The sequence below is a fragment of the Lissotriton vulgaris genome, chromosome 2_1 (genome assembly GCF_964263255.1).
Source record: "Lissotriton vulgaris chromosome 2_1, aLisVul1.2, whole genome shotgun sequence".
NCBI classification, from domain to species: Eukaryota; Metazoa; Chordata; class Amphibia; order Caudata; family Salamandridae; genus Lissotriton; species Lissotriton vulgaris.
The window spans coordinates 1,494,727,208-1,494,751,019 of NC_141687.1; positions in this window are offsets into that span (position 1 = coordinate 1,494,727,208).

Here is a 23,812-nt window from a genome sequence, read left to right on the forward strand (position 1 = left end):
AGTTTGGGCTGGACTGTTCCCACGAGGCACAGGGTCAAGGATGATTTGCATATGGCCATGTCAGAACTGGGGTGGCATGGTGCACAAAATAATGATGGATTAAACCCAGATCTGTGATTGGGGGTGAATGTTTTGCCATCCATCATCTTGTGTGTTTTGACATACTAATGTGTGCCAAGGAAAGGAGTATGGGGACCTTGAAGCCTATGCTGGAGATAAAGAGGAAGGGGACTTCGACAGAAGGAGCAAATGTAAAAACAGAGAAACTAGTGATACAGATGTAGGAAGCAAAATCAAAGGCTTCTCTCTTTCAGAGCTGTTCCCTCTCTTCAGTTGTTTGGCTGTGCTTGGAAAACCTGTCTTATGGATGCTGTTTACCTACCACGTTCCAGAGATTGGTCAACAGGATTCTGGCTGGGATGAAGGCATTCTGTGATGTTTTCCTGGATGACATAGCTGTCTTCAGCACCAGCTGGAACATCTATTTCAACTCCAGAAAGTGCTTCACACTCTACACCAGCAGGATTGGCTATCAAGGCCAGCAAGTTCCAGTTAGAAGAGGACATTGTTGTGTACCTAGGACACCTGATGGGTGGGGGCAAGGTGCAATTTCTCGAAGGTAAGATAGAGACTAGCCTGGCATGGAAGCCCCCACAACCCAGACCAAAATGAGGGCCTTCTTGAGGTTTTACTAAACAAAATGGAATGTTTAAAGGATATGGCACAGTGGTTTCCCTCGTGGTGAAAAATCCCTAAAATTAGTTTTTCACAATTGCAAGGTCTACCTCTCCGATAAGATAACATTGGGTTCCCATATCACATTTATTTAACTTTTGTTTGGAAGGAGGTAGGAATGTCATGTTTGATTTAAACCCCTCTTTAAATATAAAGTCGTTTTTAAGTCATGATTCTGAAAATGCCAATTTTAGAAAGCTATTCAGAAAAGGGGGTGGTGATGAACAGAGTGTCTGAATTAAGCAGACCACTCTTACCCAGTCCAAAGATCAGGGCTTGATCCATCACCATTATTTAGCTCACTGCACCATCCCAGCTCAGAACCTGGCTATATGCAAATTAGTCTGGCCCTGGCCCAGTGCATCATGGGAAGAGGGCAGACCAAACTACCAAGCCAATTCTTCACCAGAAAGGAGACAAGCTTCCGGGGACCGGTTTCTGGCATTTCAGCCGTCGTCGGCCCGGCTTGCTTGAATCCTGATGGTGCAGTGAGCAAGGGACTCATGTCTGAGTATACCCTGCCACACCTATAGTGGCCAAAAACGATTCAGAAAAGGGGGTGGTGATGAACAGAGTGTCTGAATTAAGCAGACCACTCTTACCCAGTCCAAAGATCAGGGCTTGATCCATCACCGTTATTTAGCTCACTGCACCATCCCAGCTCAGAACCTGGCTATATGCAAATTAGTCTGTCCCTGGCCCAGTGCATCATGGGAACAGGACAGACCAAACTACCAAGCCAATTCTTCACCAGAAAGGAGACAAGCTTCCGGGGACCGGTTTCTGGCATTTCAGCAGTCGTCGGCCCGGCTTGCTTGAATCCTGATGGTGCAGTGAGCAAGGGACTCATGTCTGAGTATACCCTGCCACACCTATAGTGGCCAAAAATGATTCAGAAAAGGGGGTGGTGATGAACAGAGTGTCTGAATTAAGCAGACCACTCTTACCCAGTCCAAATATCAGGGCTTGATCCATCACCATTATTTAGCTCACTGCACCATCCCAGCTCAGAACCTGGCTATATGCAAATTAGTCTGGCCCTGGCCCAGTGCATCATGGGAAGAGGGCAGACCAAACTACCAAGCCAATTCTTCACCAGAAAGGAGACAAGCTTCCGGGGACCGGTTTCTGGCATTTCAGCCGCCGTCGGCCCGGCTTGCTTGAATCCTGATGGTGCAGTGAGCAAGGGACTCATGTCTGAGTATACCCTGCCACACCTATAGTGGCCAAAAACGATTCAGAAAAGGGGGTGGTGATGAACAGAGTGTCTGAATTAAGCAGACCACTCTTACCCAGTCCAAAGATCAGGGCTTGATCCATCACCGTTATTTAGCTCACTGCACCATCCCAGCTCAGAACCTGGCTATATGCAAATTAGTCTGTCCCTGGCCCAGTGCATCATGGGAACAGGACAGACCAAACTACCAAGCCAATTCTTCACCAGAAAGGAGACAAGCTTCCGGGGACCGGTTTCTGGCATTTCAGCAGTCGTCGGCCCGGCTTGCTTGAATCCTGATGGTGCAGTGAGCAAGGGACTCATGTCTGAGTATACCCTGCCACACCTATAGTGGCCAAAAATGATTCAGAAAAGGGGGTGGTGATGAACAGAGTGTCTGAATTAAGCAGACCACTCTTACCCAGTCCAAAGATCAGGGCTTGATCCATCACCGTAATTTAGCTCACTGCACCATCCCAGCTCAGAACCTGGTTATATGCAAATTAGTCTGTCCCTGGCCCAGTGCATCATGGGAACAGGGCAGACCAAACTGCCAAGCCAATTCTTCACCAGAAAGGAGACAAGCTTCCGGGGACCCGTTTCTGGCATTTCAGCCGTCGTCGGCCCGGCTTGCTTGAATCCTGATGGTGCAGTGAGCAAGGGACTCATGTCGGAGTATACCCTGCCACACCTATAGTGGCCAAAAACGATTCAAAAAAGGGGGTGGTGATGAACAGAGTGTCTGAATTAAGCAGACCACTCTTACCCAGTCCATAGATCAGGGCTTGATCCATCGCCGTTATTTAGCTCACTGCACCATCCCAGCTCAGAACCTGGCTATATGCAAATTAGTCTGTCCCTGGCCCAGTGCATCATGGGAACAGGGCAGACCAAACTACCAAGACAATTCTTCACCAGAAAGGAGACAAGCTTCCGGGGACCGGTTTCTGGCATTTCAGCCGCCGTCGGCCCGGCTTGCTTGAGCCTGAGCTGGGATGGGATGGTGCAGTGAGCTAAAAAACGGTGTTGGATCTAGCCCTGATCTCTTGACTGGGTGAGAGTATTCTGCTTAATTCAGAAACTCTGTCCATCACCACCCCATGTTGTTAAATATTTTTGTCCACCCTAAGCGTGGAAGGGTATACTCAGATGTGAGTCCCTTGCTCATTGCACCATCAGGATTCAATTAAGCCGGGCCGACGACGGCTGAAATGCCAGAAACCGGTCCCCGGAAGCTTGTTTCCTTCCCAGTGTAAGAATTGGCTTGGTAGTTTGGTTTACCCTGTTCCCATCATGCACTGGGACAGGAACAGACTATTTTGCATATAGCCAGTTTCTGAGCTGGGATGGTGCAGTGAGTTAAAAAACGGTGTTGGATCTAGCCCTGATCTCTTGACTGGGTGAGAGTATTCTGCTTAATTCAGAAACTCTGTCCATCACCACCCCTTGTTGTTAAATATTTTTGTCCACCCTAAGCGTGGAAGGGTATACTCAGATGTGAGTCCCTTGCTCATTGCACCATCAGGATTCAAGCAAGCCGGGCCGACGACGGCTGAAATGCCAGAAACCGGTCCCCGGAAGCTTGTTTCCTTCCCAGTGTAAGAATTGGCTTGGTAGTTTGGTTTGCCCTGTTCCCATCATGCACTGGGACAGGAACAGACTAATTTGCATATAGCCAGGTTCTGAGCTGGGATGGTGCAGTGAGCTAAAAAACGGTGTTGGATCTAGCCCTGATCTCTTGACTGGGTGAGAGTATTCTGCTTAAGTCAGAAACTCTGTCCATCACCACCCCTTGTTGTTAAAATTTTTAGAAAGCTGGCATTGTCTTGCCCTAACTATTTGGTGGTATGTTCCTGGGCCACATGATTATGTGTAGTTGGCAGTTAACCACACAATAGAGGGTATGGATGTTGGCAGGATAAGCCATTCAGACTTGAAGGGGGGGCAAAGCTGTCATCTGTCGCACTTGCACTTCAGTGACACTGCCTCAGCTCACCCATAAAGGACGTCACACTAGCCTATTGTGCCTGAAGACACACTGGTACCAGGACAGGGGGGAAGAAGTGGCGCAATGAAGGAGGAGCGTCACCCCACTCCCTGAACTCAGAGCCAGCAAATGAAAATGTCTTCAGTTTATTTTTCATTTGCCGGCTCTGATCCAGCTTTTGATGGTGATGGGAGGGGCAGGCATGGTGAGGAGAAGTGCTATGAGCACTACCTAAGCGCACATATGTAATTGTTCTGCCATCTCAGGGCAGCCAAAACACACATGCGCACTTAGGCTTCTCCAGCCCAGCTGCATTGAACCCCCACAGACTCCCATGTCTGAGCTGAGTGTCTTTCCAGCCAGCTCAGACCAATCCCTATGCTGTTCTCACATGGGAGCAGCACGATGATTGCAGGGAGTCTATGATGCGGCCCAAGTGCTTGGTGGGACCAGGAAGGATGAGGCATGATGCGGGAGGTGGGTGGCAGCTCCAGGTAAGTGTTTATTTTAAAAAAGAAATATTCTTAAACCCCAGTGCTTGTTCCTCTGCGCTTCCCCGCATCCCCTCCACCTGCCCCACCACCTCTTTATTGTGGTGGCTGCTACTGCAGACATGCAGGAAACTCCAGAAACTGTTTGAGTGTTGCATGAAAAAATTCCACATTACCTTTAAGTTAAGCCTGACTGTTTTTGTGCCAAGCAACCAGATGATTAAGCACAGGTTAATTTAGTGACTTTTGTTTTACATTCACAAGTATTGTGCATGTTGCTAGAGGAGAGGTTCACCCCCTCAACCAACAACCAAATTTCTCACATTGAGCTTGTTTTCGGTGATGGAAATTGCTGCTGGGATATAAACTATTAAACATTGTTGTCAAGGGATAGTTTGGTTTTAGATTCAAAATGTAGTAAAAACCCACATAAAGAAAAATGTTAGTGTGTTTTAAATACAAACTCCTTTTACGCCATTCTGTATGCTGCCTTCTAAATAAGAAGGCAAAATAATTTCTTCTTTTAATATTACTTATCAAAAGTTATATTACCATATTATCTCTCAGATCTTATATTGTCAAACGTTCTCTCAGATCCCATTAGTCTGCATTGTATGAGTTATATGCTATCTTAGTTAACATTATCAATATCCATTCAATTTGTTTTGTAATAGTAATTTATCTTCCACGTTTAACTTTTTTGATTATGTTTTATTTTTTCAAGAACTAATCCCTTAGTGTAAATCTTATTATGTTGATATTTCATGAATTGTTTAACCATAGATTCTTTGTCATTCCTTGCATTTACAGCTGTTTTTGTTCAAAATGAGTGTAGTTTTACCTCATAACGTACATTTATTACATAACGAGAACAGTTCATATATGACATTTTGCTCTACAGTTTGTCAGATTGTCCAACTCTTTACCGAAATTATGAAATGCAAAGATTTACTAAACTCACAGACACTTCAGATACTTCACTTAAAATGTGAATTTCCTCAGTACTGTCCACCTATGTTTGAACATTCTTATTTACCTTTATTACATTTTCCAAATTCTCGAATCCCAGAACATGACACGTCTGTGTGAATAGGGATGGCATTCCTAGCATGTGACAATAAATGCTAATTCAGAACTGTGGACGATTGACCAAAGTGATCCTTCCGCACTCCCTTAAAAAATCCTTCTGAGTTAATAGATAGTCTTTTGTGTTCATGACAGGCTTGCTTCCAGAACAAGGAGAGCCTATCACCAATTCTTTTGTTTTACCTTCGCCAGTTCTGAAATCCACAGCATCTTCTTTTTTATGCTCAGTTTTACCTTCCAGTATATGTAGCTTATTGGAACAACCTAATCCCGAAGCCCATTCTTTCAACTTCACCTTGATCTGTCTTAGAAAATGTACCAATATCAAGGTACCACAATAAGGTTGCGTTATGCAAAAGCAAAAAGTATTTTATGTTTGCTCAGTTTTGCCACAATGTGTGCAACCTGCTATTCACAGTAAGATACATTTGAAACAGTGACCTGATTACTACCAAAGAAAAGTACCTTACCTATAATTCACCCTCATTATGGTATTTCACATTATTGTCTATACCCTTGGATTTTTGTCCTCTACCCTGCTGCTGGGACTCTCTACACACTGCTAGAGAGAGTGTAATTAGGGTAATATTTTATCAACAATTCTTTTTTTTCTGTTCCCAGATCATCTTTACCCTGAATCTTTCTTCACCATACTGCATAGGTCAATAGTAAGTTATGCAGTCCTAGTATTTCCAGAGGGTGATATGTTGCTGTCTAGTATTTCTGTGAATGTGCATTTGTTGGCACAACCGAAAATGTTGAGATTACTCATTAATCCACATTGAGAGGGAATCATTGTAATAGTGGAACAAGACATTAACAATGTAATCCCTGATTTATTGTTTGTCGGGGAGAGTACTGTGTTGCAACAGTGACAAAGTAGTCTTTGCCACCAAACTGTTGGCCCTCCCCCCTCATTTAGCAGCTTGTGGGACAAAAGTATGTCGACAATGGAGCCTACTCTGACTCTGTCATGACATACTCCACCAATGGCCCGGTGGAGTAAGGGCTGTCAGAGATTAGCCAGTCACTCACCCACCCTATTTCTAGTCGACAGTCGGGTGGCTTTTTTTGCTGTACGTCACCGCAAGGTTAAACCTGAATGTGAGGAACAGTAAAAAAATATAATGATCTCTGCATCATGAGAGAAACGTCCCATGCTGTGTGGGCTATTAGTTTTCAATTTTTCAGTAACGAACTCCTGCATTGGAACTTTGTTTCTAAAATTTGCAATAATTTGTAAAAGCTTGAAGGTAGACTGTTCTGTTTGATGTAGCCGTCAGTCAAAGTTTTACACTATTTGACAGGAACTGCCATGACTTTGGTCCCTGCTAATGTTGAGAGATGTCTCTGTGGCTAGGAGACATCTCTAACTTTGGTGGACAACATGTCCACCAGAGAAACGGAACATACAGATGTCCGTCAATGTATAAGTCAGGCCTATAATGTCTGCATATTTTTGCAGATCCAAATACTTTATTGCAGACTTAGGAGCATACAATTATGTTTACATTTCTTGCATACAATTGGTAAATTTTGAAAATCGAAAAGAATACTTTTTTATGCTGATTTGGAATAAGCTTATACAGATTGGGAACGATGTGGGGCACTTTATATATCTGTTCAACCAGTTACAAAAATAATAGAAAATGCCCTCCTCTCAGTGCAGGCATGAGTGATATAACAGAAGGATCCATGCTCTGTATGACTAATTGCAAAAAAGAATAGCAAATTCCCCCTCTCAGTGCAGGCATGATTGATATAAAAGAAGGCTGCATGCAAGTTGTGGTGGTCCCTTCAGTAATACCAAAGTGCTCATGGATGCAAAAAGCTGGCCCAAAGGCCTGTTGTTCCTCAAGGTACTTTTGGGACAGGATTTATCTGCTGCATGGTATTGTATGTTTGCACTGCTGCAAAGCGTGATCCCAGCTTTAGGTTCTCCGGATTTTCATCGTGGTTGTGAGATCCAGAACCTTGCTCTGTGATCTGGAGGGATTAATCAAACATGTACTTTAGTTGACATGGGCTAATCTCTATACCCCGTAACACATATTCTAATCTGTGGTGACAGACAGTGACCTGTAAGAAAGTGTATTATAATGATCTCTTTCTGAGTTGATATTGAGGAGGGGAGGAAGGACAGTGGATTCTGTTGTAAGGAGGAGGAATCTTCTAGCTGGGCCTGCCTTTTTTGTCTCTCCCCTGAGTACTGCTCCAGAAGATTGGTCACAACCAAGTACAAAATCTTCACACTTCATTTTGCTATGTTTTGGGTGCTTTCGGTGGAGGCAGCATTGTCACTACCAGCTATGAGAGCAATCATCTATGACAAAGACTGCTACTTCCCTGCAGAATTAAATATGAATAATAGAAAGGAACCACTTCAAACTGATTACTGGACATTGAGATTAACATCCCCTCTAAGGAGAGTGTGCATTAAGGTATACCCAAATTATTCCACTTAGTTCTAGTTTCAAGTTCTAATGAGGGAAGGGAGCTCCAGCTCCCAATAGAGTACATGAAGGACTGCATATTTTTTGGACAGCTGAGGATCCCCCTGTTGTATGAGCTGAAAAGAGAGGGGAAGGAGTGGTTAATTCTGCAGGAAGAAACTGCTGGAGGAGGAGAAGCTCAGCTGGTGTGCCTGGAATGTGGAGTGTGAAGCTGCTCGGTAGATATATGTCTTAGAGTCTCTCTACAAGGTTCCAAAATCTAAGCAGGCTAAATTATTCAATGACCTTAACAGGTGTCAGCCAACCCAACACCAAATGTGCATTGTCTGCCAGAGACCAGACCACTGGTGCTGACTGCAATGAGATTGAGCCTTGCGATTGTAGACCCAAGAACCCCCCGGTGGGACTTGGGGTTCTGCCAGAATTATTCTGCTACTGCTCATAATCACAAAACTCAAGCATCAGTGCTGAGAGTTGGAAGTGGCAGTTCCCTACCTACCCATAATATTGGGAGATGCATGAAGGATCATTCACCTAGGCTCCAGTAACCAGCATTTTCACACTTGTGGAGTTCAAATGACTAATCCACTGGGTAACTTCATCTACATTGAATTGAACATTGACTGTGTTTCCATCTGCCTAACCTCCTGTGGGTAATTTAGTCAAATCCTCTTAAAATACTTAGCAATGAGACATATGAGGACTACTAGATAATTGATTTATACATTGTGAAAAGACTGAAGCGTTAACGTGTAGTTGGGTAATCTCTTCAGAATGTTCAGTTAACTTATTTTTGCTCTGTCATCTGCTGAAATGGGGATTGAATTCCTTGCCTGATTTTTGTGACTTGGTAGGTCAGATACAACTTGCTGCCAAAGGTAGGCCTGGGTGTGAAATTCTGTTCTGCTCACAGATTTTTTCCCACTCCATGCTCCGAATGGCATGCAGAGTTCTGCAAAACTCAGCTTCGCAATGCTCGTAAAAAAATTTCCTCATTCATGCTCACCAATGTTAAGTTAGTGAGAAAGGGAGAGGAACATCGTACTCCAGGCCACCTCCCAGTGAGATTTCTCAATGAGGGCGGTCACACAAGGCTGATACTGCTCGTATTCAGAAATCTTCTGTTCGCGTTGTGGAAGCTGCGGCTCGAGTAAAACATTGTTCTCGGATGGCAGAAAGAAGCAGTGACCTCTGCACTGAGCTACTCATTGTGCTGTTTGTAATGATTTTCCAGCATGGGACAAACACTAAGCTCTAAAAATCAGTTTGAAAGGCACAACCTAACGCACTCCGCCACTTGCGGAACTCTGCGTAGTGCAACACAGTTTTTGTGTCACTTCGCAAGCCTCCATGGAGCGGATCTGTGCAAACGCCGCCGAGGCCTAGCCAAAGGTTAACTATTTTGGGTGATTTTAATTTGCATATCAAAAACTGGGACTTGATGGCACTACATGTTTTTAACGTCGAGAGTGGTTATAGATCAGACCGATTTGCATATGGCCGTGTCTGAACTGGGGTGGCGGAGTGAGCTAAATAACGGTGATGGATTAAACCCAGATCAGTTGACTAGGGGTGAGTGTTTGTATTGTGAACGCTCCGTCCATTATCACCTTTGGTTTTTCTTTGTTCGCCCTAAGTTGGCAGGGTATGCTCAGACGTGGGTCCCTTGCTCACTTTGCCACTGGATTCAAGCAAGCCCGGCTGAAGACGGCTGTAATGCCAGAAACCGGTCCTGGGAAGCTTGATTCCGGTCCAGGGAAGACATGGCTTGGCAGTTCGGGCTGGACTGTTCCCATGAGGCACAGGGTCAGACTGATTTGCATATGGCCATATCTGAACTGGGGTGGCGGAGTGACCTAAAGAACGGTGATGGATTAAACCAATATCAGTTGACTGGGGGAGAGTGTTTGTATTGTCAACGCTCCGTCCATCATCCCCTTTGGTTTTTCTTTGTTCGCCCTAAGTTGGCAGGGTATGCTCAGACGTGAATCCCTTGCTCACTTTGCCACTGGATTCAAGCAAGCCCGGCTGAAGACGGCTGTAATGCCAGAAACCGGTCCTGGAAAGCTTGATTCCAGTCCAGGGAAGACATGGCTTGGCAGTTCGGGCTGGACTGTTCCCATGAGGCACAGGGTCAGACTGATTTGCATATGGCCATGTCTGAACTGGGGTGGGGGAGTGAGCTAAAGAACGGTGATGGATTAAACCCAGATCAGTTGACTGGGGGGTGAGTGTTTGTATTGTCAACGCTCCGTCCATCATCACCTTTTGTTTTTCTGAGTGGTTATGGATTGTCACAAATCATACAGGCATCCACATATATTAAAGGACACACTTTAAATCAGAATTGGGTGCCTTATGCCTCTGCCCAGATTTCTGATTTTCAGATCCTTCCTTTGTCAGATCCTAATCTAATAAAGTTTAATATTAGACAATAGATTAGGAAGTATCATTTTCGGATCTTAGACCTCTTTTTGAACATACAAGTCAGGCGTACTAATTTCTTGGAAACCAGTCTGTTTTACATTTAAATCAGACACCTAGGGCTAGATGTAGGTAAATTTGATTTACCGATTCATAAATACCGAATTTTACCGAATTGGTATTCATGAATCGGTAAATCAAATGTAGGTAAAAATTTGGTAAAAAATACCTAATCGGTAGGATTCGGTATTTACTGAATCGGTAATTACCGAATCAGTATTTGCCATTGATTCCTATGGGCCTTGAGGACCATAGGAACCAATGGTAAATACCTATTCGGTAATTACTGATTCGGTAAAAATACCGAATAGTCAAGGGTGGCAGGGTGGCACTTTGACACCCTGTTACACCCCTGATTCAGGCTTGTGGGCCATGTGACACACAGACATGCCCTAAGGGCATGTCTGTGTGTCCCATGGCACAGGTGTACATGCACAGATGTGCATGTACACAGGAATTCGTTATTTACCACCAAATAGTATTTGGTGGTAAATAACGAATTCTTAAGGGCCTGTGGCACTGTTTTCAGTGCCACCTACATATAGATTTACCGATTCGGTAAATTTACCGATTCTGTAAAATAACGAATCGGTAAATTTACCAATTTGGTATTTTACAGATTCAGTAACTTTACAGAAACAGTAAATTTATTGATTCTGTAAATTTTAGGCCCCCTACATGTCAAAAACCAAATACCGGTTGGTAACGGCAGAAAGCCCCATGTGAAAGGGCCTGCGTCAGTCTTACGCCTGCTGTGAGGCAGGTGCAAGATTTTGACGCAACAGCGTCCTAAAAGTGATGCAGTGAAATCTCATAGATTTCACTGCATCACTATTACGAGGCTTTTTGGGGGGAACGCCCCCTCTGCATACATTATACCTGACGCAGGTATAATGTGGCGCAGGGGTTTAAAAAGTGACATATCTACCTAGATGCGTCACTTTTTAAATATGGCGCAACGAGGCGCATTTTTTGCACCACTGGTGCGTCACAAAAAGTGACGCACCGGCGGCGCAAAACTGACGCAAGGCCTTCATAAATAAGGACCTATATGTTTATGTAGCATATCTCCTTTTCATTCTGCAGCGCAGATGATGAACTCGGGGGTCTGTAAGGAGTCTACCCTACCTCTCATATTGTTAAATAACTACATAAGTCCTCCAACTTTTCTTATCAAATCTTTTGGTTGTATGGTCATCACATGTGGATGACACTCACCTGCTCAACAGATTAGAAGCACTACTAAAGTAATGCGGTTTTTAGCTTAGCTCCCAGCCTGTATGTGACTAAAGTTACTGATAACATTGTAAAAGGTAAGCAGATAACTGTCCTCTACAGTAACACTCACAACTGGACATCCCTGTGTCTGGGCTTGGATGATCTGCTAGTGTGCCGAATCTTACTTGGCTTTGATTGTACAAGATTTAGTTTTACAAACTGTTAGCCTCAAGACCTGCAACACATCGGTAAAGTCCCACCATAGTAGTTTATGAACTGAAAAGCAATAAAACATGCTATTTGGGTGATACCTATTGAGCATGGACATGTCCACAGTAAATGCCAAAGATCCAAAAGTCTAGATGCAAAAAAAAACAGGACAAAGCTGTCAAAATTTTAGATGCACGAAATTGTCAAATATGTAATCCAGCAATCAAGAAACGTAATTATTTCTAGCTTAAGATCTGGATGAATGCGCATATTTTGTTATGTGACTATCACAGTTCAATAGTGACATCAAATAGAGAGCAAAAGTATTAAAAACAAACCTGTTGTTCACTTTTTACCCATATTTAACCGGTTCCATGCTCATGACGGAGCCGCTCCGTCATGAGTCGCGGTTGCGCTGTGCTCATGACGGAGCGGTTCCGTCATGGCCCTGTGCGGCGCAGGGCGTTCTATTGAGCGGACAGGGCCATGACGGAACCGCTCTGTCATGAGCACAGCGCAACCGCGGCTCGTGACGGAGTGGCTCCGTCACGAGCATGCGAGCGCCGCTCGCCCCCACTAGCGCTGCGGCGGAAATGCCGCCGCAGCGAAGGGGTTAACTTTATGTGTTGTATAGCTCCAAAATATCTACTCTTGTTTTCAGCTGCAGTGACAGAGGAGTAATGGTGGGGCTGTACATAACATGACATCTTCTCCCTGTTCCAAATATAAATGAAAGAAAAACACCTGGCCTCCTATCACTTACCTCCACAAATCACTGTGCCTTTCTTTCCCTCCTAAAGCTTTCTGCTCTCCAGTGCTTCTGACAGGCTCTCACACTGCCCAGCTGAAGCAACTTAGAATTCCTTTATAACACAGCAACAGTGGTTAACATCTTCTGTTCCACATTGTTGCTAGTTATAGCAGTGAATTACTGGTTTTAGTTCAGAGTCATTAACGCTAATGGCTCTCCACGAAAGCCATACATAACATCTGTATTTAGGGGAAGTGGTTGTGAATAGGGTTAATGAAGCTGTTGACATAGGGGCATATTTACAACTAAAGTGTGGAGTGCTGCATTAAGCCAAGAAGGCCAATGCTGCGCTCCGTCACTTTAGAAACACAGGTCTGCACTGTATTCACAACAATACGGTGCACCCCTGCTTTTCGCCCTGCACTAGTGCTTAATTTACCTGCCTAGTGCCAACACAGGCACCCTTGCACTATGGTGCAAGAGCATCTTCATTGTGGGAAATGATTATGTGAAGGGAGGTATATCTTCCTGCACACAAACAATGAGAAAAGTAGACTTGTAACTTCAATATGTGCTGCTTGTGAAGAACACATAGAAGAGGCAGCTTCTCATTTTTAAAATGATTGTTTGTGTGCAAAATGAGACACCTTCCTGCACATAAACTATCATACATGGTGTTTTGCTATTTCTGTGTGTGCTGCACAATGTAGCCGACATAGAAACTGCAAAAACGAGGATAAATAAAAGATTTCACCTCGTTTCACCTGTTTAAGATCAGGTTTTCCTTGGTCCTAATTTTGGCACTGCCCTATATTTACGCCACCCTTGTAAATATGGGGGAGTGTCAAAATCATTTGGTGTTGTTGCAGAACGCCCATCCCAACACCTATTGCTTCCCCCTTTCACGCTAAGTATAGCGTGACGGGTGCCTTATTCACAAGGTGGCGTTAAGTGGCCTAACGCCGCCTTGTGAATGAGGCGAAGCACCATCAACCCAGGAACGTTGATAAAAGTGACGTTCCTGTGTTGATATGGGCTTGTAAATATCCCCCAAAGTGTTTCAAATTATATCAGGTGCATTGTCTAGAGATTAACAGAATTTTTGTGGAGTGTGCACAACATGCTCCGTGCGATGTGCTACTGCTGAAGTGATCGGACAGTGGCGGCCTGGCATATTGCTGCTCCCAGTACGGCTTTTCCAATCGAACTCACCCTCCAACCCCTTCCCCACTACTACCAACTCCTCGCCTTCTGCAGGTTTTTATTTAGGTGCAGGGGAGCACCCGCATTTATCCATGCTCTGTGTGTGGGGGGTGCAGTCGCAACACACTACAGTTGCGAAGTCCCACATGTCTTAGAGTGCCCCAAGAGTGTGGCCGAGAATTAAACCTCGCATCTTGCGCTTTGCAGTTTGGTTGTCCCCAATATCACCTGTTTTGTGTCCCAGAGTGATTTCTGAGTGACCTCGAGCATCCCAAAAAATCCAGTTCACCTCAGGCCAGCAGAGGGAGCGAACAAGGAGCTCTACCACACTCTGGCATCTTGTAACCTTCATTTCCGAAGACCTGTTCAGTCTTTAACACCCGAGGTAACTTCCACCAGCTAACCACAAATCAACTTAACAGAGCCATATAGGACACACAGCTTTTCAATACCACTAAAACAAAAAATATATCTGAATTTTTCCCAAATAAATTTTTGGGTTTGCAGCCTTTGCAATAACTATGAAATTATCACAAGAGAAGAACATGACCATAAGTAACTCACAAAAAATTGCTCTGAATATTCAACACTCTTCCCTTAAGTTACCCTCAAACTCGAACAACTAAATATTGAAACTTAATAAGAAACTTGTATGTATAAGCAATTTAAACTGTAAACTGTTACACCTGAGAGATCACCCTATTATGACCGCAGATTTGCCTGAATTACTGCAATCCAAATCTGATGATACCTCGTTATTGGTTGATAGGTAGGAAACAATGTTAAACAAAGTACTTAATGTAATATCCTCTCTCCGTGGACACCAAACGAAGGGACATATTTACAAACTCTTATCACCACCACAACACCCCTTTTCTGACGTTCTGGTGGTGATAGGGGTTTTGTCTTATTCACAAGGCAGCGTTAAGTTACTTAAAGTGGCTTAATGCCACCTTGCGAATAAGGCCCTCTTTCACGCTGTACTTAGTGCCGTTTGCACACATATAAGTAGAAAACGGCCATTGATTGTTTATGTGCAAGAAAAAGGTCCTAGGATGCTTGTTTCTAGTCCAGGGAGGACCTGGCTTGGCAGTTCGGGTTGGACTGTTCCCATGGGGCACAGGATCAGACTGATTTGCATATAGCTGTGTTCAAAGTGGAATGGCATGGTGAGCAAAAAACTATGGATTTAGGCCCAGATCTCTGTACTGGGGTGAATGTATGACATTGTTCTGCATTCTGTCCATCAACTCCTGTTTTTGCATTTGTCACCCCGAGCGAGTGGGACAAGTATGCTCAGACGTGAGTCCCATGCTCTCCATGCCACTGGAATCAAGCTAACCTGCCTGATGAGGCCCAGATTTCTGTACTGGGGTGAATGTATGAAATTCTTCTTCATTCTGTCCATCAACTGTTGTTTTTGCAAGAAGGTGACCCTTCCTGCAATAAGTCCAAAAATTGACATTTTCCAACTTCTATGTGTGCTGCATTAAGCGGTACAAAAGGGGGTGGTGATGGACGGAGCATCTGAATCAATCAAACACTCACACCCAGTCAAAAGATCTGGGTTTAATCCATCACCGTTCTTTAGCCCACTATGCCACCCCAGTTCAGACATGGCTATATGCAAATCAGTCTGACCCTGTGCCTCATGGGAACAGTCCAGCCCGAACTGCCAAGCCATGTCTTCCCTGGACCGGAAACAAACTTCCGAGGACCGGTTTCTGGCATTCCAGCATTAAGCAGCACTCAAAGAAGTTACAAAACACCATTTAAAGATTGTTTATGTGTAGGAAGGAACATCTTCTGCCCATCAGAACCTTGAAGGTGGGGAGCCGGGTTCGAGTCTCGGCAACAATGTTCAACATCCTGTGATTCTGTGGAAATCACTTAATCTCTCTGTGCCTAACAAAAAAATGAATGTGTCCATCTGTAACACAGCTGGGGACTGGCAGTCAAACGTAGAGCTATATGTTGTATTTAGAGGCGCACAGATATGTTTTTTTACTTGAGAAATCCTTTCTCCTTTCTGAAAAACCTCTATGCCTTATAGTTTCAATTTTTAAGCCAAGCAGATTGCTTGTGTTTTGTTCCAAAGACATCAGAGAGTCTGAAGGAAACTTAGTTTGCAACACTTTGTTTGACTGCCTCAGTTGGATATTTTGTAGTCATCCTGTCTGAGGCTCCCATTACCCATTAAGCTCCTTGTCTTTCTTTTTCATTTAATAAATTGTGATGTATTATGCACATTTTCAATAAAAGCAGAGTTACAAAAAAGAATTGCCTTTGAAATTGTAAAAGATTGAATAAGTAGCAAATATGTATTCTGCCCATGTGTGCAATTTATTACCAATAAGAAATTCAGTTGAACTAACGCACAGCATCAGCATATAAAAATGAGATCTAAAGCAGTCCCATCTAATAAGGTAGAACCAGTGTGCCAGATTTATGACTGGGCTTATTTGTGATGTAAATCTATCCAGGAGAATAACAATGCATCAAAAAGGTGGAGTAGCTTGAAGCATGAATGTGATTACTCTCTGCAAACTATCCACAAGCTGAATAAATAATCTATTTAACAAGAGGAATGCCAATCTAAAAGTATGAATATATCATCCTAACATTGACGAATTAACCTTTCTTGCTAGGATTATTGAAAACGCATAATCTCAAATGGAATCATGAGAGAAAATTGTTGTATCTTGAATTAGAGAAGGGGCTCAGTAGACTCCTGCTGGAAAGTTTTAAAGGCTTTGATAGATGAAAAGTTGATAAAGAGGTGCAATTTTATCATGAAAGAATATGGTTTGTTTTAGTTTCTTAGTCGTTTTTTTTTTCCGGAATGGGAGAAGACATTTCTGAAACCCATTACTGAACATAGCTATTGGGGTAATGCATACAAAGAAAGGTGCATCTTAAAAAGGATGATTCGACAAAAATAACTTGTTTTGTGTTTGCATTGGGCTATGTACATGACCTTTTTGATTGTGTATACATTCTTTTTTAAATACATCTATTGGGGACATGGCCTAGGTGGCAGCCAGATAAGACGCGTGTTTTGGTCTCTCCAGCCCCACTGAATAATCGCACTATTATAGCCCACTCTACGCTATAGCCACAGGTCGGAAGGGTGTGGACTGGGCTCCGGAGAACAGTTGGAACCTCTGGGGGTGCTGAGAGCCCAAACATCTAGTGTGAGGGACCCCAGAAGAGGAGAGCGGGCTGCGACCTACCAGGAGTGAAGAATGGGTGGCAACCTGCTGAACGTCTGTTTGGGCCGTAATGGCCTCGACCACCCTGCGCTGGGGCCACTCCCGCAGGGTAGGAGGCATCAGTGATCGAGAGGGAGCCCGCGGCGAATGTGGCGGAGGCCGGACCGAGTTGACCGACTCTGAAGAGGGGCCCGGGTGTCCGGTGCCTGAAGCTTGACTTGTGGAGGATGAGGAGCCGAGGCTCTCAAAACTGCGAACACCCGAGCCGGGTGCTGCACGGCCTTGAGCTGAATACGACCACTGGCAGCCTCAGCACCCACTCTACAGGAAACCAGGGAGCAAGGAGAGGAGCTCCCCAGCAGTGCCTGAGTGAGGCCTCTGACTTTGCAGGAAAACACAGACGGCTGGGTCTAGGCACTAACCCTGCTTCACAGGGGAGCCGGACTCCTGATGACTACATGGTTGCAGGCTACACGGCTTTGAGATGTGCAATGCTACATCAGCAGCTCCCCCTAGCACCAGCCTCACAGAGGAAGTGAGTGAGCAGACGGTGAGTGTGGTGCATGGGGGTGAGTCCACTGAGTTCCCCTGGGGCATCGGTCCTCTTGGTGCTGAGACGTGGCAGACAGCACAATGGTTGGCGGGGGAGGAGTCTAGGCCCATGGAGGCAGAGCAGAAGTGCATGGACGCATCCGGAGCACATAGCATGCCGAATCAGCTCAGGCCTGAGCACAGTGACTTGGGAATTAGATACCCCCGCTACCGGAAAGTGAAGCCCACCAAGGATGCCCCCATGGACAGCACTAGCGCAGAGACTTGCCAGGAGTACCCTGACCGCACAACCCGCCTTACGACACGGCACCAGCCCCCCCTAGAAAAGTGAACAGGGCCCCTCACCAGCAGTAGGCCCTTCTCCAAGTACTTAGTTGGTCACACAGTTGTTTAATCACAATGTGAACAGAGATACATTATATCATAAATTAGAAATTTTCATTAGTGCCCCAAGGAGGAAAGGGTAGGAGAGGTGAATGTGAAAGGAACGTTTGTGCAAGGTTCAGATAAATGCACAATGCTGCTTAATAGCTAAAGGTTTGTTCGATTAATCAATGCTAGCTTCAAACATATAGCCAGCATACAAAAAGAAAAGTAGTCAATGTTCAAAACACATTTCCGTGAAGCCATGCTACATGCGCATTGTATCAGTCTCCTCAGTGTGGGTAGCGCAAGCTGGTTAGGAGGTAGGTTGTCAAAGTTTCGACCCCAAAAGTAACGTTAAGTATCCATGAAACCTTAAGGTGGGGTCTTCATCAGGACGGTGGTGGTGTGGGGGAGGGCAGGGGCCGGGTTCAAGTGGAATAAAAATCGAGGGTTGGGCCGTCCGGCTCCAAAAGGAGAGAGTAGCAAAGGAAATTCGGATCAAGGGGGATTCATGATCCTGGAAGGCGAGTTAAAGGCGCAAATGCCTGCTGATACGTGGGTCAGTGATTATTAAATCCACAGGATGGCTAAGTCTTCGATGGCATACTCGGGAAAAGGCTGCCGTTTGAAAACGATCTGAAAATGCAGGCCGCCGGAGTTGTCTGTCTGGGTCCTGGAGAGATGCCGCTCGATATGCATTCACGTATGAATAATCTCTTAAAATTGTTTTCTTCCAATCTACATGTACTGGGAACCCCCCTTTACTGTATCGCATTGCACCCAGGTCCCAGTGGATTTTAATGGGTTTACCCTTCTACTGTAACGCCCCCTTCTCCAAGCACATCAAGATCCAAGCACTGGTGGGTGAGGGCAGCATCCCTCTGGGTCACAACAGATTGGTGACAACACCTCTCGAGGGAACGGGTCCAAAAGAGCTCACACCCCTACACGCACACTGAGATATCCCCCAAATCAGGCCAACACAGCCTGGATGAGGGCCCTGGGATCAACTGTGCCTGGGACATGGTGACCTAGGACCTTCAATGCACAGGCAAGCTGTAGCAGGACAAATGACGAGTGCCCAGCTGAAAGAAGAGCATTCTGTTAAGTAGATGCTCCTGAAGCTGTCCACGCAGGGTGCCATCAGGAATACGGGCCAAGATGAGAAGGGGCTGCAGAGAGGACAGGAGGGAGCTGATGCCCCAGCCATGAAAGCCTTCATGACCGCACTATTTACATCCTTGCATGAAGACCTAAAAGACCTCAAGGGGCAACTCTTGGCTGAACTTAGAGAAATAAAGCATGATGTGGATGAGATAGGCTACCATGTAGCGACATGAATAACACGAATCCGGAAGGAATTTTTAGCTGGAAATTATGCAATAAGAAATCCTCCAGCTCATGGAGCAGCATATTGAGCTACAAAGTCACTCAGAATACTTAGTAATCACTCCCAGCGCAAAAATGTGTGCATCAGAGGCGTGAAATCAGGTGCAAAGGGAGAGGACAATAGGGCTTTTAATCTGGTAACCAGATTGACAAGGCACCGCCACTCATCATCATGGTGTGTGTGTGCATGATTTTCAGCCGAAGGAACTGATTATTAAAAAGGCTAGAGACGCACACCTGATACAATTCCGGGGTCACTATCCAACATTTTTCCAAGACCTGTCGGCTTCCACCCTCTTGAAACAATGGGAATTGTGATCTATTATGCTGCACCTGAAAGAGAAAGGAATAGCATATTCCTGGGGACATCCTTTTTGGATCCTCTTCTGCTATGAGGGCAAGATTCAACAGATACGCTTACTTCAGTGTGCCAGGGAAGTCCTGGGAATTGCGAAGCCCTTGTACCCAGAGGTAAAACGCAAGTCCCTGGTGGGCTCGAGACACAACCTAGCGCCACTGGCAGAAAGAGGGGAAACCCTCCACAGCAACTATAGTCAAGGAACGAGAGGCAGCCATTTCCTCACTGACCACTAGCCCAGTCCAGGCGTCCCCCAGCTGAGCGCATAGAGAGCGCATGATGAGCACAAACCTGGGGCGGGGTTGGATATCACCCTCACCGCCCTTTGAAGGACTGCCTTGGGCTCTTGCCGCCTCAAACAGTTCTACTCAGACAAAATTTTGTCTCAAGGGGTTCTAGTTTTTGTTCCATACCGTTTGATGGGAGAGATTATAATCATATGTTTTGGGATTATTTTTTTGTGCAACCTGCACTGGTCATTGGGAGGCTAGCTATGCGAAGGCATCGATACACACCCTCAAGCCCACCCAGCTTCGTCCACCCTATTGTGACCATGCTCCTCAGCTTCACTTGACATTGGTTAAATCCCATGGGTAAAGATCTCAAGTTTATAAGCCTCAATCACCCAGTAACGCTCTGCCATCCTCTCCTTGGTGGAGAATGTTGTGGTGATATTTGCATGTTGCAGGAAACCCAACTATTATCTAGAGACACAGCCTGCATGCGCACATGCCTTTTCCTACACCAATATTGGGCCTCGAGCGCTGCTAAAAAGAATGGAGTGGCTATCCTGATTGAGCAAAATTCGAAGGAACAGTCCTCTCAACTCTCGATGAGGTGAAAGGGAGGGTTCTTGCACGTAGAAGTCAATGGGGTTCCACACACTTCACCTTAATCAACATCTACACGGCAAACACACATCAAGAGCTCTTCATTGTTAGGACCCTTTCAGAAGGGTTATCATCCCCTGATACAGCGATTCTGGTGGGAGGAGATCTCAATTTACTGATGAATAATGCCAAGGATTGCTCTTGCCAGAGGCTTGCACAAATAGGGGCACTCTCTCCAGAGGGAAAACGATGGTTCAAAGAAAATGGCTGCATGAGAATGTATGACGTTACAACGCAAATTTTACAACGCATACCTTTACAACACATTTTTTACAACGCAACATCCATTACAATGCATTCCATTACTATGCATGCCATTACAACACATTTTTAAAAACTACCTTTACAATGCATTCCATTACAACGCATACTACCTTTACAACACATACCTTTACAATGCATACCATTGCATTGCATGTATGGTAAGTGTTGGATAGTGTAGGGGTAAAAATTACTATTCTAACTCCAGGGAGTGCAACAGTAGGGTAAGTGCTGAATAGTGTAGGGGTAAAAATTACTATTCTAACTCCAGGGGGTTCAACAGTAGGGTAAGTGTTGGATAGTGTAAGGGTATTATGCGTTGTGATGGTATCCATTGTAATGGTATGCGTTGTAATGACTGCGTTGTAATGACATGCGTTGTAGTGGTATGCGTTGTAGTGTCATGCGTAGTAATGGTTGCGTTGTAATGGCATGCGTTGTAATGGATGTTGCGTTGTAAAAGTTTCATTGTAATGGTAGTGCGTTGTAAAAGTTGCGTTGTAAAGGTTGTTTCCCCTGCATGATTCCTGGCGCCACCACCACCCAGAAACACGAGACTTCACACACTACTCGGCTGCACACAAATATTACACATGCCTACACCACTTCCTTGCCTCCACAGTGCTCCTGCCTAGGGTGAAGGAGGCAACCATAGAGCCAAGATCCATGTTGGATCATGCACTGATTACTGTCACCATTCAACCGGATAAGGCAAGAGACAAATTCACGGGATGGCGCCTACGGGAGGGCCTGCTGTAATCACCGAATACAGTGAAGGAGATACACGCAAAGATTGTAGAATACATACAACACAATAATAGGGAGGACAAATCACTGGCTGTGATTCCAGAGACTTTGAAATTGGTAATGAGAGGCGATTTATGGCCCTGCCATCCGCTGACAATAGAAGGCGCTGGGAAACTCAACAGAACATAGAACAGGAGGTGAGAGAGCTAGAGACTTTAAATAAGCGCACAGGTGTGCCTAGGGTACGGAGAGAAATGGGGAATAAATATTTCTTCGTAAATCATCTGGATAGGGTGTAATATGCCCACCTCCTCCCACAACACAAGTTCACTCTGAGCAGGGTCAAATGCAGGAGGTTGCTTGCTCAGGGCTAAAACTCTGGCAGTGGCTATACCATCGATTAAGAAGCCATCAGGCGAGGAAGTGTACGCGGACTCTCAGATAGTAGAAACCTTTAGGCAGTTTTACCAATCTTTATATACCAAAGAGGACACAGGGCAGGGCTCTTGCGTATACCTAGAAGCAAGTATATTCTTACACCTCATGGGGGCTCTGGTGAGCCAACTCGACGAGCCTATACACCAGCAGGAAGTCATCTTGGCCATCGCTCTGTTTTATGAAACCTTCTGTGTGAAGTTGATGCCTCTGCTGACGTGGCTATTTATCTCCTTTTTGGAGAGTGGTGCAGCGATCTCGGTAATCCTAAAACCTCACAAAGACCCCAGTGTATGCGGTTCATACTGCCCAATATCGCTGCTTAACTTGGATGCAAAACTCTTCGCCAGAATACTGGACCAGTTGATGATGGGACTTATCGACCCTGACCAAGTGGTGTTCATCCCCACATATCAGGGGGAGATAATACGAAGCGACTTCTACATCTTATGGCTAGTGTACATAGACCCCGTAAGGAAGCCTAATTTCTGTCAATAGAGGCAGAGAATGCGTTCAACAGACTACAGTGCAGCTATCTATTAGACACACTCCATTGCTTTGGCTTTGGCTAGCGCTTTGTAAAATGGGTCCGCTGTGTCTAGCAGGCTTCTCCGGCATTTGGGGTCTTTGGAACCTTTCCCACAAGGCAGGGGTGCCCGCTTTCACCCCTCCTCTTTGCTCTGTTCATGGAACCCCTTACCCACCAGAATCAGTACCACCCGTAGATACGGGTTTACGATTTGGAGGTGATATCCATATGATTAGTCTCTATGCGGGCAATGTAATTGTATCACTCTAAGAACCACTCACATCTCTGTCCGCCCTCCTGACTGAGCTAGAGGCCTTCGGGAAAGTCTAAGGATTTAAAGTAAACCTAAGCAAGTCACAGATTCTTAACCTATCTTCCCCCAGGTACATGAAGAGATATTCCCTCTGCAATCAGCTAAGCAACCAATATTTTACCTGTGAATCCTTCTGGCTCCAACCCTTTCAAGGACACTAGGGCTGAATTACTCAGCTCTGGTGGAACAAACTTCGAAGGCCCTGGACGAGTGGTTGAGACTAAAACTGGCTTGGTTTGGCTTATAGAAAAGCTAAAGAAGACAGTGCTACCGCTGATTCTATATATCTTCCAGATACTACCTCTGGTCCCCCATTCGAATGCTATGCGTGCTATACAATTAGCCATCAACAAAGTTGTCTGGGGAGGGAAGAAGGCGTGATTACCCATATCCCAAATGACACAGTCTAAGCAGGACGGAGGAGTGGGCCTACCGTTGTTGCACAGCTAACTACAAGCCTCCCACCTCTGGTATATTGTGGAGTAGAACCATCAACGCTCTGAGATACACTGGAACTTTATGGATCAGGCAGTAGCTGGACCAAATATATGGAGGGAGGCTTGACTCCTGCGTAAACTAAGGGCCTGTGGTCTCTACTCTTCCCCAGTTACTGAGGCAACGCTAAAAGTATGGGATATTGTGGCACTAAAAAGAGGCCTGACGACATTCCTCTCCTCAATGTCACCGATAGTAGACAATCCAGACTTCCCACTAGCCTGCAAATCTGATGTCTTTCAGAGATAGAGAGAGGCGGGTGTAAAAGGGTGGGTTTGCTGTTTGATGTAGATGGCATGCTCCCCTATGAACAACTGATATTAGATTATGATCTACCCAAGTCTGATAACTTTCACTACCTGCAACTTAGGGACTGGCTCACCTACCCGACCAATATAGCGAAGGCCTCTTGGCAGCTCACTCCCTTAAGA